This window comes from Phalacrocorax aristotelis, chromosome Z, assembly GCF_949628215.1.
Source record: "Phalacrocorax aristotelis chromosome Z, bGulAri2.1, whole genome shotgun sequence".
Taxonomy (NCBI): Eukaryota; Metazoa; Chordata; class Aves; order Suliformes; family Phalacrocoracidae; genus Phalacrocorax; species Phalacrocorax aristotelis.
Window position 1 is genome coordinate 13,498,003 of NC_134311.1, and position 15,243 is coordinate 13,513,245.

Genomic DNA, 15,243 nt, shown 5'->3' on the forward strand with positions numbered 1-15,243 from the left:
GAAAGGAAAAAAATCCATGTAACAACACAGCAAGGTCAAGAGGCTGAAGCTTTACGACTAGTCAGCTAGTAAATATGATGACAAGACAGGCAAGCCGTTTGTGCTCCAAATGCACTGATTTTTAACATTTGATAGCTTAATTCCAGCTCTTACATTTTAACAAAAATAATTTCCAGACAAAGAACATAAGGGATTTGCTCGGAGTTAAGGAATCACTTCTCTCGGGAAAAAAACCAAAGCAAAACCAAAAACCAACTAGGGTTTACTTTATTTATCATAAAGGATGGTAAGTTTAATTTATTTAATCATGTTTGTCTCTGGACCTAGGTAAGAAATTCTTATGAATGGAGTAGCTAACTCAGTGCATTCTGAACTGCAAAATATGCAGAAACACCACATATGAAATAACAGGTTGCTGTTAAGGTTTGGTAAGACTTATGCACACTGAAAAAAAATTTCCATGTAACACAAGTCTGAAATCGTTAAAACCATGTTGCAGTTTCTGTTTCCATACTCCAGTCATGTATCAGAAACCTGGTATATAAAACACCATTTAATAAAGCCTTATTTCTCTTTATGTCTGAATGAACCTGTCAGCCCACAGGATGCATTCACTCCTTCACCAGCAAGAATACAAGGGAACACCACCTGCACTCCCATGCCCTTCATCCTAGATTCCAGAGCGACCTGGTGATGCATGAGATGCTCCTTTGGCAGAGTCACTGGTGCCCACATGGATGACAGCAGGTGACAGTCCAAGGGCTGGACAAAAGCACCCCGGATCTAAGACCCTGGCAAGTAGCAAACCTCCTGAGACAGTAAGTCTGGTCAGCAAAACTAGAGTCTCCAGCCACCATCACTCACTCTGTCTTCATGAGGGGTCATATGTTTCAGGCTCAGATGCCTCTCCTGACAGAGCTTGTTTCTGCTCTCCTGTTCTCAGGGTGTTATACCTGAGCACCCTCAGCTCACATCTGCACAAGCAGAGCCATTCTCCTGCTGCCAGGAGACATGTGCTCCCAACCTTCCCACTTTGGGAGTCCCAACCTATTACAAAGTCAAGCATAGCCTTTAGCTTTCCCACAGCTGTTCACAGCTCTTGCAGGTGAATTATTAAGAGAAGTAAGGGAAGTCATCATTGCGGGGTTAACTAAAAGGGGTTTATTGGTGATTAAATGATGATCAAATGATAATTAGTTGATGAATTGAACAATAATTAAATAGTAAGCAAATGGTGATTAAGCACTAATTGAATGTTAATTACACAGTGGTTTGATGATGATTGGACAATGATTTAAATTATTATTTAAATGATGATTTAAAGTGTGATTAGATGGTGATCAAACATTCCACTACTTACTATACTTCTAATAACTAAGCTATAGCTAGATATATGTCACTAGCATACAATATACTTTTAGGTCTAACATAAAATGTCACTTTCCTCAATCTATAGTGTAAAGTGATTGACTTGTAGTCTACCCCCCTTTGGGGTATGTGCTGGAGTACAGCCATAGCAGTCTTAGTTTTGTGTTCCCAGCTCAGGCTGGTACTGTTAGCTCCTGATAAGACGTGGCCTAGATTCCTTGGTTCCTCAGAAGAAAATGGCCTACCACGATTCTCAAGGTTTGCACAGCAGGGCTGATTTCAGTCAGACCTGCTTGTCTGTGATGCCTGAACCAAAGTGCTGTTCACTCAGTCAGAGAGCACCCACCACAGCAGTGTAGGGCTCCAGCTCTTGCCTCTGCACAAGTGTCTCCTTGGAAGGATCCTGTTGCTCTCCTGTTCATCCTCCCTGATGCTACGTGGTGTGGTGGCCTTCTCCCACAACTTCTGCACCAGGCAGCCCTGCATCTCAGCCCAACCTCGACCTCCCATGCATGAGGCCAGTGTCACCGCAGTCCTGGCCCTGTGAAGAGGTGCCAGGCACCCCCTATCACCCCACACCCAGAGGGCTCCTCCTTCTTCTTCTGGAGGAGCATTTGGACTGGTGCTAAGGGGCATGCTATTATGCTCGCTCCAGCTGTCCCGCACAGTCTCCAGCAGTATTTCTGTGCCCCCTTAGTGTCCTCTGCTATGCCACTGCTGTGCTAAAGGCCAGCCCCACCTTGCCAGCCTGATTACTGCTCTCCTCTGGTCCAGCTGACAGGAGCAAACACCCCCTAACCAGGAAACCACTGACTTGGAGGTGCTGTGTTCCATAATGAGGGAAACACAAGCAGGAGAAGCTGGCTATCTGTATCACTGAACAACAAAAAACTGGTCTGTTAAGTGCAAAATCCCTGTTTGTTCCCCCTGGTTACCATTACATATCCTTCTTCTACTCTGTAACAGAGTAAGTCTGTAAATAAAATGCGCTCTGCTCAGTGCAGTCCAAGGTTGATTCATGGAATGATAGATACTGCGAATGCTGCAGGAACTGGTTTTGTAGGTGTTTATTTCATTGAATAATGCAGAGAGGTCTCTGGAGCTCAGGGCAGGGGTAACCTCAAAGTTAGATCCAACTCTGCTGTTAAAGCATTTCCCCACTTTCTCCCAGCAGGGCTCCTGATCTGCTCTATGACCTTGTTATGAAGACAAAACTTTACAATGTGTAACTCAGTTTAAGATTTTGGGAAGAGTGTGAATTTTCCAGTCCATGCTGCAAGTAAAACAATTCAAAATCTGCTTGTGTGCTCTGTGACATAACTGGACAGGATGAGCAGGCAGTCATGGATGTAAAATAGAAATTTTCAAGGTGTGCAGAGCAACCGATGGCTTGGGCAACAGCATGACATCCTGGAGGGTCAGGCAGGGAAGGTAATGTGGCAGTGGCACTTAGCCCTGCGGAGACCGATGTCTTTGAATTCCCCAGGGACCAGACGAAATGAGCACCCAATATCAAAATGTCATCCACTGCTAAGTTAACAGGGATCCCACACCTGTGCATCGCAGCATGGGAACAGGCACCAGCACCTCCAGCACCAAAGCTGCAATGGGCCTGGAAGCAACCCCTGGGAGAGAAGCTGAGAGCTCATCTGCACTGTCCCAACCCAGAGACCCCACCTTTTGGCGCAAGGCTGGTTACGGGACAGAAAAGCCACGAACCCTGCAGATTCCTGCCACAGACCAGCATCACAAAAGTCTAAGCACTGGAGTCCAGCCTGACGTTCCCTCAGAGACCACCAAAACAGAACCATTGCCTTTCAGCCCAGGAATTTCCTTACAAACCACTGCATTGGCCCAGGATGCAGCTCCTGGCAAGACCTCTGGCTGTGGCGAACTCCCAGGTTTCATGTCATCCTCTTCCCCTTCCATGAGCACTGCTCAGCTGATCAGAGAATCAGTTCAGCTTCTGTATTTCTGTAAGTTAGACTCAACCTCAGAAATACTTCAATTATCCAAACAGTGCCATTGCAGGCACTTGGGATTTGCTGGGAGCCAGGCCCTGCTACCATTAGTAACTGTTAGGTTGCTCTGTATGCTTAGTTACTTTAATCTAAATAAAGGGTACCTACAAGGAGGCTTAACCCACACACAAGAGTAAAATATTTCTCTTGGAAATTAAGTCCTTTTGGTTTTTTTCTAATCTTTTTTTTAATTATCACATTACTAAGTGCTTATGCTACACTCCATTCTTCACTACACAAGTACAATAACTCTCTTTGGTTTTTTCCTTTCTTTCAATAAAGCAGTGTATTTCATCTTCCCGGAAGGCTCCTCTACTCCCTGACACCCACTCAGAAGACTGGCATATAAAGTCATTCATGCTTGCTTCTGAAAGCTGAGGTTCAATTTACCAACAAATACTTGAGTGCAGCATCACAATTATTCTTTAATGAGTTTCAAAGATCAAAGACACATCAAATAATTGCTGAGGTTTGGCAACTTAATCCTAAATTAGTTTCATATGGAAAAAAAACAGCCTTCAACACTTCCTCCCAGTGCATTAACATTATGTTCAGGTTGAGAAGGCAAACTTTAGGGTGGGATTTAGGATGGCTTGCCATTTGCCTGGGAGTGTAGCCGGAGGAAAAAAGAATATGAAATAACAGGGAGTAGTGTTAAAGCACAGTAGATGCACAGCAGATACTCCCCCATTAACTTTCATGTGAATGCTTACTCCAGAGCTAGGGTTCTGTAGCCTAGGTAAGTTTTCTTTGCAAATGGACTAAACTAAGTACCGCCAGTGTAATTTTTAGTGTGGAACATGATGATCCAGATGGGACTGTAGTGTGGAACAGCCCGTTTCAGTCATTATCCTAAAATAACACATTTGGAAAATCCTCTAAAAGGTAAAATTACAAAAAGAGCTGCATCAGTCCAATATGGAATGCTTTTAGGAGAGCACCACAGAATTAAATCTGGCTGTTCAGTATCTGCTTGCATAGGGAGCATGACCGAAATATCTCATCAGTGTTTAGTAAATATGTTTTCGGTGGTTGTGGTCAGTTAAGATATTGCATAAAAAAAACCTCAAGGTGAATGGAATTTCACTGATGGAAGTGAAGTATTGAGAGCCTGGTAGCATTCAAATTAACATTTCATAGTAAGTCCCATTGAGTAGATTGCTTTTGGTGCAACCACAGCTTTTAAATAAGGTCTGTGGTAAATGAGGCAGTCTATGTGCTGAGAGAGCAACAGTGGAGGTACTCTTTGCACACAGAGCAGTAGTAGAGGATTACCCACTCTTGTGGCATCTAAATGTTGTGCTAAGAAACAGGATAAAAAGAAACACCAACCTCTGTCTTCTTCACTTATGTTATCCACAGCTGCTATGTTTAGTGGGTGTCCTGTTTGTTAGAGCAACCACTGAAGTAGATCTTAATGAAGGCTTAGTTGTATGGAAAGATTTGGACTACTTGCAAAGGGGCAAAAAAGAGACCTTTTTAAATAGAAATAGTATTGCAGTGCCTGGTGTGAGATGTAATTTAGCTCCATGCTCTCACTTCCGCTAGGGGTCAGAGTATATTCTTCATGATGCATTATTCTCTGCCCTCAGAGGCAGGAAAATATGTCAGAAAAACATCTACCTGACTGTGCCATACTGCAAGTGATCTGGTCTGGTCAGGAAGCCTTGGAAGAAACTGAGTGGAAGTGTGGAGAGCAACATCTTGTTTAATAAAAACGGCATGAGAAATATGCACCTTCAGCCTGTTTGCTGGAATGGCCAAGGACAATGGATCAAAGAAAGGGCATGAACAAATCAAGCTCTGCATCTTCCAGTGGTTTGCAAACAACAGGTTGCTAGCTAAATTCCAGAGATAAGGAGCTGAGAAACAAAAGTCAAGCGCCTGCCAGGAGGAACAGAAAATATAAGTATCGAGCTATACTGGGAACATGAATTGAATGGTGACTGGGGAGTAAAGGGGCTTCCCCTTCACAGAAATGATATGTATAATTAGAGAATTTTATAATTACGTGATTCTGTACCTACACCCTACGGAGTCCATGTCCATCATATGCCACATGGAAGATTCTTGGATTATGACTCCTGTTTTTATTCAGAATGTTAATTTTCTGCAGGAAAATAGAGAAATCAAAAAGCTAAGTACCAGTGCAAACATTTTGGGAAAAAATAGGTAATATCGAACAGTTAATCAGTTGTGTTCAGGCATAAAGATAAGTGAAGTATTATCGACAACGTAGCTTACCATTAGGGTGCAGCAAAGGGATTCCTACTGCTTCTCTCTGCATCTTTAATGCTCTTTAAGCAAAACAAGCATGTATTGGCAGTATAAAATACGGACCTCTTTTCAAAAAGCACATTCTCTACTGCTTTCTATAATGCACCAGCTGTTCTTTATAGCTAACATTGTTTGCTTTTGATATGGGTGTCAAATGGTTAATTTCAAAGTGACAGAGAATGTTCCCATTTTCACACCTCAAAGAAATTATTAGAACTTACATCAGTAGTTCTTTGACATGAATATGGAAAGGGGTAATAACAGGAGAGAAATAAAGACTGGAAAGTTATTAATTTCAGTTTGAAAACAAGTTTTTCTATCACTGCCCTCATACTTTAGAGACATTAGTGAGATTTACTTCCAGATGCTTCCTTGCCCTCCTCCATCTCCATACAGGTAGGAAGCAGAAAAGAAGCGAGCCTCAGCTCTTAGCTTCTGCCCTGAACCTGGATCTGCTTTCCTCTGAGTTCTGGAAAAAAAAGTTTGGCACAACCTTCTACTGTGACTGAATGAGTTGTCCAAGGGTAAAAATGGTATTTTGCAAATAAGGCCTAAATAAGCCCTGAAAATAATGTCAGCATGTGGATTAAATGTACACATAGGTGAATGATACATAAGGGAAGTGACATATTTTCTGCTGCTGTTCTTGTATCTTTCATTAGTAATGTAGTAGCTTTTATTTGTTATGAGAGCAAGACTTTAACTGCTCCATATAGGTACAATTACTATCCACAGGGACTCCAGAGGACATAAGTTAATGCAGAGCCTTCACTAAGCTAGTAAGACATGTCCAGATGTTTTTCCCCCTCAGAAGTCAGCAACCAGAGCAACACTGTCCTTTCTACTTAGTGAAGTCTTGTGCTGTTTGACGACTGCGAGTGTGCCTCTTTATTTAGAGTCCAGGCACTGTTCTTCTTCCAGAGGCTTACAGTAAGTTTTGCACATTCAATCCCTCACTGCAGGGCTAAAGTGTTGTCTCAGCGGTCTATAAAACCAAAAAGTGATGGTGTGCCTTGTCTGGTGTAAGTCACAACAGCTCCACTAAAAGCCGAGCAGCAACAGCGGTGTAGATCTGATCAAGTCAAACTCCAGATTTTGAGTTTTCAGACAGCTCAAAAATAGTTCAATACTTGCTGAATTAATTACTCTGAGGCTTTTCCATCATTTATGGGTAGTATATTAACCCTTGCAGAATCTATCCAAAAGCTAACCCTTACTTTTATGATGACAGTATTATTTACTTAGGAATGGTTTCCTACTCATCTTACTAACAGTGCCCATCTTGAATTTCAACACATTTTCTTTTTGGCCCAGTTTCCTCTATTTCTAACCTGCTTTTTTTCTCAAAGCATTCCTTGTGGCTTGTTCTTATACTCTTCATTTGGGGGAGCATTACATGATGTTTATTTTTCTAAACAATCTTATTGCAATTGACTTGAAAATTACCTTAATTTAATTGCAAATGACTACAACGGTTCTGACATCACCCTTGTGTTCTATGTAATACCTTCATACTTCATGTCAAACTGCTTTTATGTAATTTCTACCAGTGACAGCTTTAAAACTTCCACCCCAGTTGATTCAGAATACTGCAGCAGTGATATTTAATCCATCCAACAGATTTAGATTTTATATTAATGCTTCTTTGCAAAGCAGAAATTGTTCTGAAATTTGAGGTGTGGCCATCATCTCTGTGAAAATTTTCTCAGTTACACTTAAGTCAGTGTAACAATGACAATCTGCTCCACAGCTTGCCTCACAAAATCCTTCAGGGAACTCAGAAGAACAGAATCAGCAATTGTTTTTCTCTATCCAGAGCTGCAGAAAGACACATTTAACAAAATACCTAGGCCTCCACCAACCTGGGTTAATACAGTGTTTAAGACTGGAGACCGCACTGATTACAGCTGCATTGCCAAGAGTAGGTCACAAAGGTTCCCTCTTCTCCCTGACTTTTTTTTTTTTTGAATGGTAGGGGTTGGAAGGGACCTCTGGAGATCATCTCATCCAACTGCCCTGCTTGAGCAGGCACACCCAGAGCAGGGGGCACAGGAACGCCTCCAGGCGGGTTTCAAATGTCTCCAGGGAAGGGACTCCACAGCCTCTCTGGGCAGCCTGTGCCACTGCTCTGGCACCCGCACAGGAAAGAAGTTTTTTCTCATATTGAGGTGGAACCTCCTATATTCCAACTTGTGCCCATTGCCCCTTGTCCTGTCATTGGGCACTATTAGAAAGAGTCCAGTCCCATCGTCCTGACACCCACCCTTTAGATATTTATAGCTATTGATGAAATGCTCCCTCAGTCTTCTCTTCTCAGGCTAAACAAACCCAAGTCTCTCAGCATTTCCTCATAAGGGATCAGTCCAGTCCCCTGATCTTCTTCATAGCTCTCCACTGGACTTGCTCAAGCAGTTCACTGTCCTTAAACTGGGGAGCCCAAAACTGGACATAGTTCTCCAAATGTGGTCTCACTAGGGCAGAGCAGAGGGGGAGGATAACCTCCCTCGACCTGCTGGACACACTCCTTTTAATGCAGCCCAGGATACCAGTAACCTTCTTGGCCACAAGCACACATTGCTGGCTCATGGTCACCTTGCTGTCCACCAGCACTCCCAGGTCCTTCTCAACAGAGCCGCTTTCCAGTAGTTCAGCCCCCAGCCTGCACCGGTGCATGGGGCTGTTCCTCCCCAGGTGCAGGACCTTGCACTTGCTCTTGTTGAATTTCACGAGGTTCCCCTGGGCCCAGCTCTCCAGCCTGTCCAGGTCTCGTTGGATGGCAGCACAGCCTTCTGCTGTATCAGCCCCTCCTCCCAGCTTGGTATCATCAGCAAACTTGCTGAGGTTACACTCTATCCCATCATCCAGGTCATTGATGAATATGTTGAACAGGACTGGACCCAGCACAGACCCCTGAGGAACACCACTGGTTATGGGCCTCCCTCCACACTCTGCTCCATTGATCAGGACCCTCTGAGTTCTGTTGCTGAGCCAGTTCTCTGTCCACCTCACTCTCCACTCATCCAACCCACACTTCCTTAGCTTGCCTGTGAGGATGCTATGGGAGACAGTGTCAAAGGCTTTGCTGAAGTTGAGGTAAACAACATCCACTGCTCTCCCTTCATCGACCCAGCCAGCCATGCCATCATAGAAGGCTGTCAGGTTGCTCAAGCGTGATCTTCCCTTGGTGAATCCATGTTGACTACTTCTGATAACCTTCTTGTCCTCTACATGCCTGGAGATGACCTCCAGGATGAACTACTCCATCACCTTTCCAGGGATGGGGGTGAGGCTGACTGGCCTATAGTTCCCCAGGTCCTCCTTCTTGCCCTTTTTGAAGACTGGAGTAACATTGCCTTCCTCCAGTCCTCGGGCACCTCTCCTGTCCTCCACGACCTTTCAATGATGATGGAGAGTGGCTCAGCAAGAACACCCACCAGCTCCCTCAGCACTCGTGGGTGCATCCCATCGGGGCCCACGGATCTGCAAGGATCCAGTTTGCATAGGTGATCTCTGACCCAGTCTTTCTCAACCGATGGTAAGTCTTCCTTTCTCCAGGTTTGTCCTCCATTCTCTGGGGGCTGAGATGCCTGAGGGCCAGCCTTAGCAGTAAAGACCGAGGCAAAGAAGGCATTCAGTAACTCCGCCTTCTCTGCATCCTGCATCACCAGGGCCCCTTCCATGTTCAGCAGTGGGCCCACTGCATCCCCAGTCTTCCTTTTACTGCTGATGTATTTTTCTTGTTATTTTTGACATGCATTGCCAGATTTAGTTCCAAGTGGGCCTTGGCCTTCCTCGTCACATCTCTGCACACCGTGACAACATTCCTATATTCCTCCCAAGTGGCCAGTCCCTTTTTCCACATACCGTGAACCTCCCTCTTCCATGTGAGTTTGTCTAGAAGCTCTTTGCTCATCCATGTGGGTCTCCTGGCTCCTCTGCCTGACTTCTTCCTCCTGGGGATGCACTGATCTTGAGTTCAGAGGAAGTAGTACTTTGGGAGTAACCGATGCTTGAAAACCACTGTTTAATAGGAAAAGGCACAGGAATTGACAAGTTTGTATGCTTTTATTCACTTAGGAAAACAGTACATCTTTTTGGCTAAATCCGCACAACTATGCAGGCTCTTGTAAGCTGTTCTTAAATACCAGTTAGTCCTAACCCAGAATTTACGTGTATGTACAAATCATTTTCAAGTCCAGAATTTTGAACGTGAAATTGTTCCCACAATGCATCAAAAATGTAAATTAAAGCAAAGGCAGTGTTATTGTTTCTCCTTCCTATTCTTGTAAGCAATCTCCCTGCTATTTAAGTGGAGCAACTCCTCAGTTGTGAGCTACGAAATTCACCATTCACTTTACTTGTGAGAGAGAGAACTCACTGGAATACACCCCACAGGAAGTGGGTAAACAAAGTTCTGGATGTCAGGGCAACTAGAAATAATTACTAGTCAGTACAGGGAATGGAAGGGTAGTGCTCTAGTGTATGCTCAAGGCTGCACCTTTACCAGTCACGAAATGCATGACAGCAAGCATGTAGTAGGAAATGGTGCCACTCAAGTAGGCGTTAGTGACTGTGTGCAAGTTCTTTAGGCTGGTACAGCTGCAAAGTGAAAACAGGTAGCTTAGACTGGCCACATGATATGTAGCACAGCAGCCTGAGCTCCAGAGTTTGTTTCTTCTACCAACTTTCACCATTAGTTTACTCCCCCCTTCAGCTGTACTAGATGAGTAACATTTTCTGACAAGAGCCCTGAGCTCAGTAGGGAGTGTTAGTGCAACCGCAATACAAACTATGAAGAGCACAGATCCAGCCTGTGTGCAACGGTATCGTACATCGTGTATGCACCAACAGTTTAAAGAATATTTTGAATATGGGTTGGTTTAGGGTGAGCATGCCCAAGAATTTAGGCCAGATTGAAGTCCTCTACACCATTCCAGCTATGCAGGGAAATACACTGGTGGCCAGCAAAGCCTTCTGCATTTAGTGCAAGTCCTATCATCCCTCTCAATAGGGACAATAATTTCCACTTCTATGGTGCACACCAGTTTTCTTTCTGATGCTCAGTGTAGTGGCTATAGGCTGATCAGAGGTTATACACTTCTGAAAAAATTCTGCAAAGGCGTTATGTAGTCTGGTGTTGAAGGCACAGTGCTGACAGTCAAGTGACATCAGTTTTACTTGTCTCAGTCTCAATTTATGCTTTGATTTTGGGTACATAATCCTGTTCTGAACTCCCTTCAGTTCAGGTGGCAGAGTCGAACAAGTGCTTTTATTCTGCAAGAGAGCTGTACGGCTCCTTGACAGTACACCTGTGTGAATTTCAACTCGGGAGAAAAATCAGGATCTGAACTCCCAGTTCAATGCCCTCGTATTAGTGGCGAATGACACCAAGCCGCCGCTAAACCCCACTTAACCAGTAGATGGCAGAACGTAAATCTTTGTTTTGATACTGAAGCTAAACTATGAAGCTCAATAAGCATTACTGCAATTAAATGAAGACTCAGTTATAGAAAGGCATTTAAATAAATCAGTGCTATGACCAGAAGCAAATTATAATATATTTACTAAAATATGCTGACCACATAATTTCCTTTAGAGGATGCACAGTCAGGGAAGCAGCAGGCCCTCACTTATTTACATAACCAGAACCCACTTTGGTATTTCTAACCAGTCTTCTGGGAGATGCTAGATTGTCTCTTTTCAGACTTGTACTACTGTTGCACAGTGACAATTCTAACAGCTTAAAACAGTCGGGTGTATATGACTGATGATGAAATCTGAGCGTGAACTCCTTTGTGAGCTGCCGAACAAATCTCTTTTCCTGTGCTCAGGACAAGCTCTAGGCCATAGTCTGCAAGCTACTACCTCACCAGTTCCCAAACTTGTTCACTTCCTGCAATGAAACACTTCTACTGAGTGGTGAATTCATTTGAAAATATTAATTTATATCATGCTCTGCAGAACATAGTATGTTATATGATGCACCTTTAGGTGCTGCTTGTGGAGACACAGCAGTCCAGAGCAAACCTCATCAGGCGATTTTGTTATACTGCAGATAGTCAGGCAAAGCAGGAGGACACATGCAGATTGTGCTAGAGGGACACTTGTTTGGGATGACTACTTCAAAGGGAAAAGAGCTCTCTGTCCTCTAGACTGACAGCTCTAGTTTACTCCCTTCCCCCCTCATCCCAGTCCTAGCCCAGTTTGAGACCTATTGCAGCAATCCTGCAATTGCTGCAACCTCTGTGATCAGCTGAGACTTCATGGAGGATTACCACAATACAGAAGTCTAAGTGCTGTACATTAAGGCTTTATTGGCTATAATGAGCTGAAAGCTGCTCCCTGGGAATCCCAAGTATTTGTAATTTCTTTATAGGATCAGAATGAGTAAAATATGTTTCGAGGTGCAACAGTGAGGTCAGCTAGGGATTGTACAAAAATTATATGCTCCCTGGACTTCAGGACACTGCTTGGTGAATAACGTCAAAGAACACTCTGGAAAGAATCTGAGGTTAGTCCAAGCCTCTTGTAAATGGATTTCCCCAGTAAGACAGAAAAACAAAGTACTGGCACACAGTTCCTCCTAATTTAATGAAAAACCCTAAAAAACAGGAAGTCACAAGCACTGGGATGCTCATGACTGCAACATGAAAGGCATTGTTACTCGTATTTGCATCCATCTTTGGTGCAAGAACTGAAAGTAATTTCCTTTAACCCTAATTCAGCATAGTGCATGATTGCCCAGGAAACTGTTGGACATCCTTGCAATCTCATCTTAAAATCAAGAGGCCATTTCAGTAAACATCTTCCTTACAAACAACATATCTAATGTAGTAACTCACCTCCTAGCAGTCTTGGGAGAGAGACAAACCCACGAACTTTCAATCACCTGCTAAATAAGCCACACTATTGCAAACTCAGCCCTGCTGAGAATGACAGCCTCAAATACTTGGGCTGCAAGCACCAGCCGGCAATAACCTTCAGACAGCATTACTGTAAACCCTTGAACAAACAGCCCATCCTCCAATCCTACCATGGCCTCTGCGTCCTTATACATAGCCAGCACGTGCTGCAGCAGTGGTGCCTCTCGTTCTGTGGCATCTTCCCTCCTACCCCGGGGGCCTCCCCTCCACATAGAGCAGAAAATACAAACCTTGCAGACACTGACCGGGAGAAGTCAGAGCTGACAAATGGATTTCCTGTTTTTGTTGCTGACCTGCTATTTCACTAGTCTTTGATCTCTGCCCAGGATATTTTAGGTCAATCAGATTTTGCAGCAATTGCTTTGGTGTCTAGGTATGAAGGATTTTATTAATGATTCAGAACTCAGTGACATACATGGGCCTTGAATGTCTGTTCTGTTAGAAACACCACCAAAAAAAATCACAATTTTTTTTTTTTTTAAAAAAAGGAAGCGACCCAAAGAGTTATTGCAGGACTTTACTTCACCAAGAGGAACAGACTGAAATGCTTTTATTACTATTAATTAAACACATTAACATTAATTAAATGTTAATAACACATTAAATGTTAATAACACATTACTATTAATTAAACACATACTTCAGTTAATGAAACATTAAGGAAAACTGTAAGGAAAGCACTAAGAGGTTTTAGAAATTCTCCAACTTCTCATACCACTAGAGTCATCTACTATTTTGTGGTGTGCTGAAGAAAATACGGGCCTTCTCCTTCCACTACCAAACTACAAACATGACTTTGTTCTGAAAATCTGAGTCTTGTGAACCCCTCTGGCCAACAGTTTGCACAGAATACGATGAAAGAATGCCCAGTTTCATGCCCAAGTTAACCACCCATTAAAGCAAATCATGTGTTCTAAAAACGCATTCAAATCTAGGAGGACTTAGTGCATGTGAATTACTCCATGGGATTTACGCTGAACAGAAAACAGGCCAACCTGGAAAAGATTTTAAATGATAATTCAAAAGTACTGTATTCTGTAGATGACAGGACATTTAGAGGTATCAAGCCAAAGAACAGTAGGTTTAACTACAGAGGGGCCCTGGAAGTCTTAACTGTACCAGTAAAATCAGTAGCAGGTGTGCCAAAGCCAGGATTTCAGTATTTAGTTAAAAGGAAAAAAAACCTACACAATATATCTTGTTTGCTAGACCCTGAGCTCCTACCACTGATTTTTCCTGGTTGGCAAGTTCCAGCAGGACAGTGTATGGGCAGAAGGATCTGCCAGGACAGGTCAGTGTGCTGGAATTCAACCTGCAAACAACCAAGACAGCCATCTTGGGCATTTTCTGGGTTTTATCCATCTTTCCGAGCAGGGCAAAGGACTTCCATTTTTACTCTTTGCATCAGCTTTCTCATTTGAGACCTGCTCCTCTGCAGCAAAGTCAGCAAGTAGCCCTGTTTGCTCTGAGCCAGAGCTTTCTTCAGGGAAAAAACCAAAACGTTACTGGATTCTCTTCCTCCAGCCCCGACTCTCAGTGGTTAGAAAGTCTCCTAGCCACTCTCCAGGTCCCCAAGACCTTCCAAGGTCCCCAGACTTCTAAGACACATCTACACTCTTTTCATGGAAATCCTGTGTATCTTTAACTCTCCATTTCCCTAGAAATCTAATGATTTCCCTAGAATTAGATGCTTTTTAATTTACTTTATTCAGGCCTAAACCATCTGTGGGCATGCTGGACACTGCAAAACACCCCGTAGTGCTCGGTGATATTAGGTCATCTAGGACACCCTGTACTCCGACACTGATCTTCAATGTTGGCATCACGATATCGATCTTGACCAGTTCATAAGTAACACGCTGTTTTTGTCGGCAGCCGGACCCTGAGAGGCAACCCAAGGTCCCTCTCCTGTTGCGCTGCCACGAGGAAGCCGTGCCCCGAGCGAGACCCCTTCGACCACCGGCCCCAGGTGCTGGCCTCGGTGAGGGGGCTGCTGTAGCCCCGCCGAAGCCCGAGCGAGCAAGCTCGGAGCGCTCAGGCCCCGGGTACAGCACGGCAGGGCCCGCGCCCCGATACCCGCCTGACAGCGCCCGCCTCCGCCGCGGCTCGGCCCGCAGCACAGGCCGGCGCTGACCCCGCCGGGTCTCAGCCCGCTGCCGCCACCCCGCCCACGCCCCTGCCCCAGCGGCCGCCCCTCCGCGCAGGACGGAGCTCCCCCGCCTCGCCTCTCTCCCGGGGCAGGCGCCGCCCATCAAGGGCAGTGGCTCCCTGAGGGGCGAACCGGGGCCAGGGCTGCGGGCGGGAAGGGGAAGCCCGGCCGAGCAGGGAGGCGGAGGACCAGGGAGGGACGGCAGGCGGGCGGCCGACCGGCCAGCCGGCCGCTGTGCCGCCGCGGCCGGCCTTGAGGGCGGCGGGGCGGAGCCAGCCCGCCCCCAGCCCTTCCCTCCCTGCGCCCAGCGGCCCTGACGGCCAGTAGCGGCCGTCGGTTCTTCGTAGCTCCCCGGTGAGTGCGGGCCCCGGCGCGGCCGCCCTGCTTTTCCCCGTCCCGCCGGCGGCGGCTTCTCTGGTGCCTTGAAGGCGCTCCCCACGCCGCGACGCCCCCTTTCTACGGCGGGGCCGGGTTTTGCTGCCCGCGGGGGATTGAGGGGCGCCCC

The 15,243-nt window shown here is 45.2% G+C and overlaps 1 protein-coding gene across 2 annotated transcripts in view; it reads left to right on the forward strand.

Moving 5' to 3' along the window:
* The first annotated feature begins 14,912 nt into the window (after positions 1–14,912).
* Positions 14,913–15,243, forward strand: part of ACO1 (aconitase 1) — a 36,345-nt gene continuing 36,014 nt past the window's right edge. Inside the window, exon 1 of one of the 2 annotated variants that reach the window (XM_075079356.1) lies at positions 14,913–15,092. The gene's annotated coding sequence lies outside the window, so the exon portion shown is untranslated. The remainder of the gene's footprint in view (positions 15,093–15,243) is intronic. The other variant, XM_075079357.1, reaches the window with a different exon arrangement.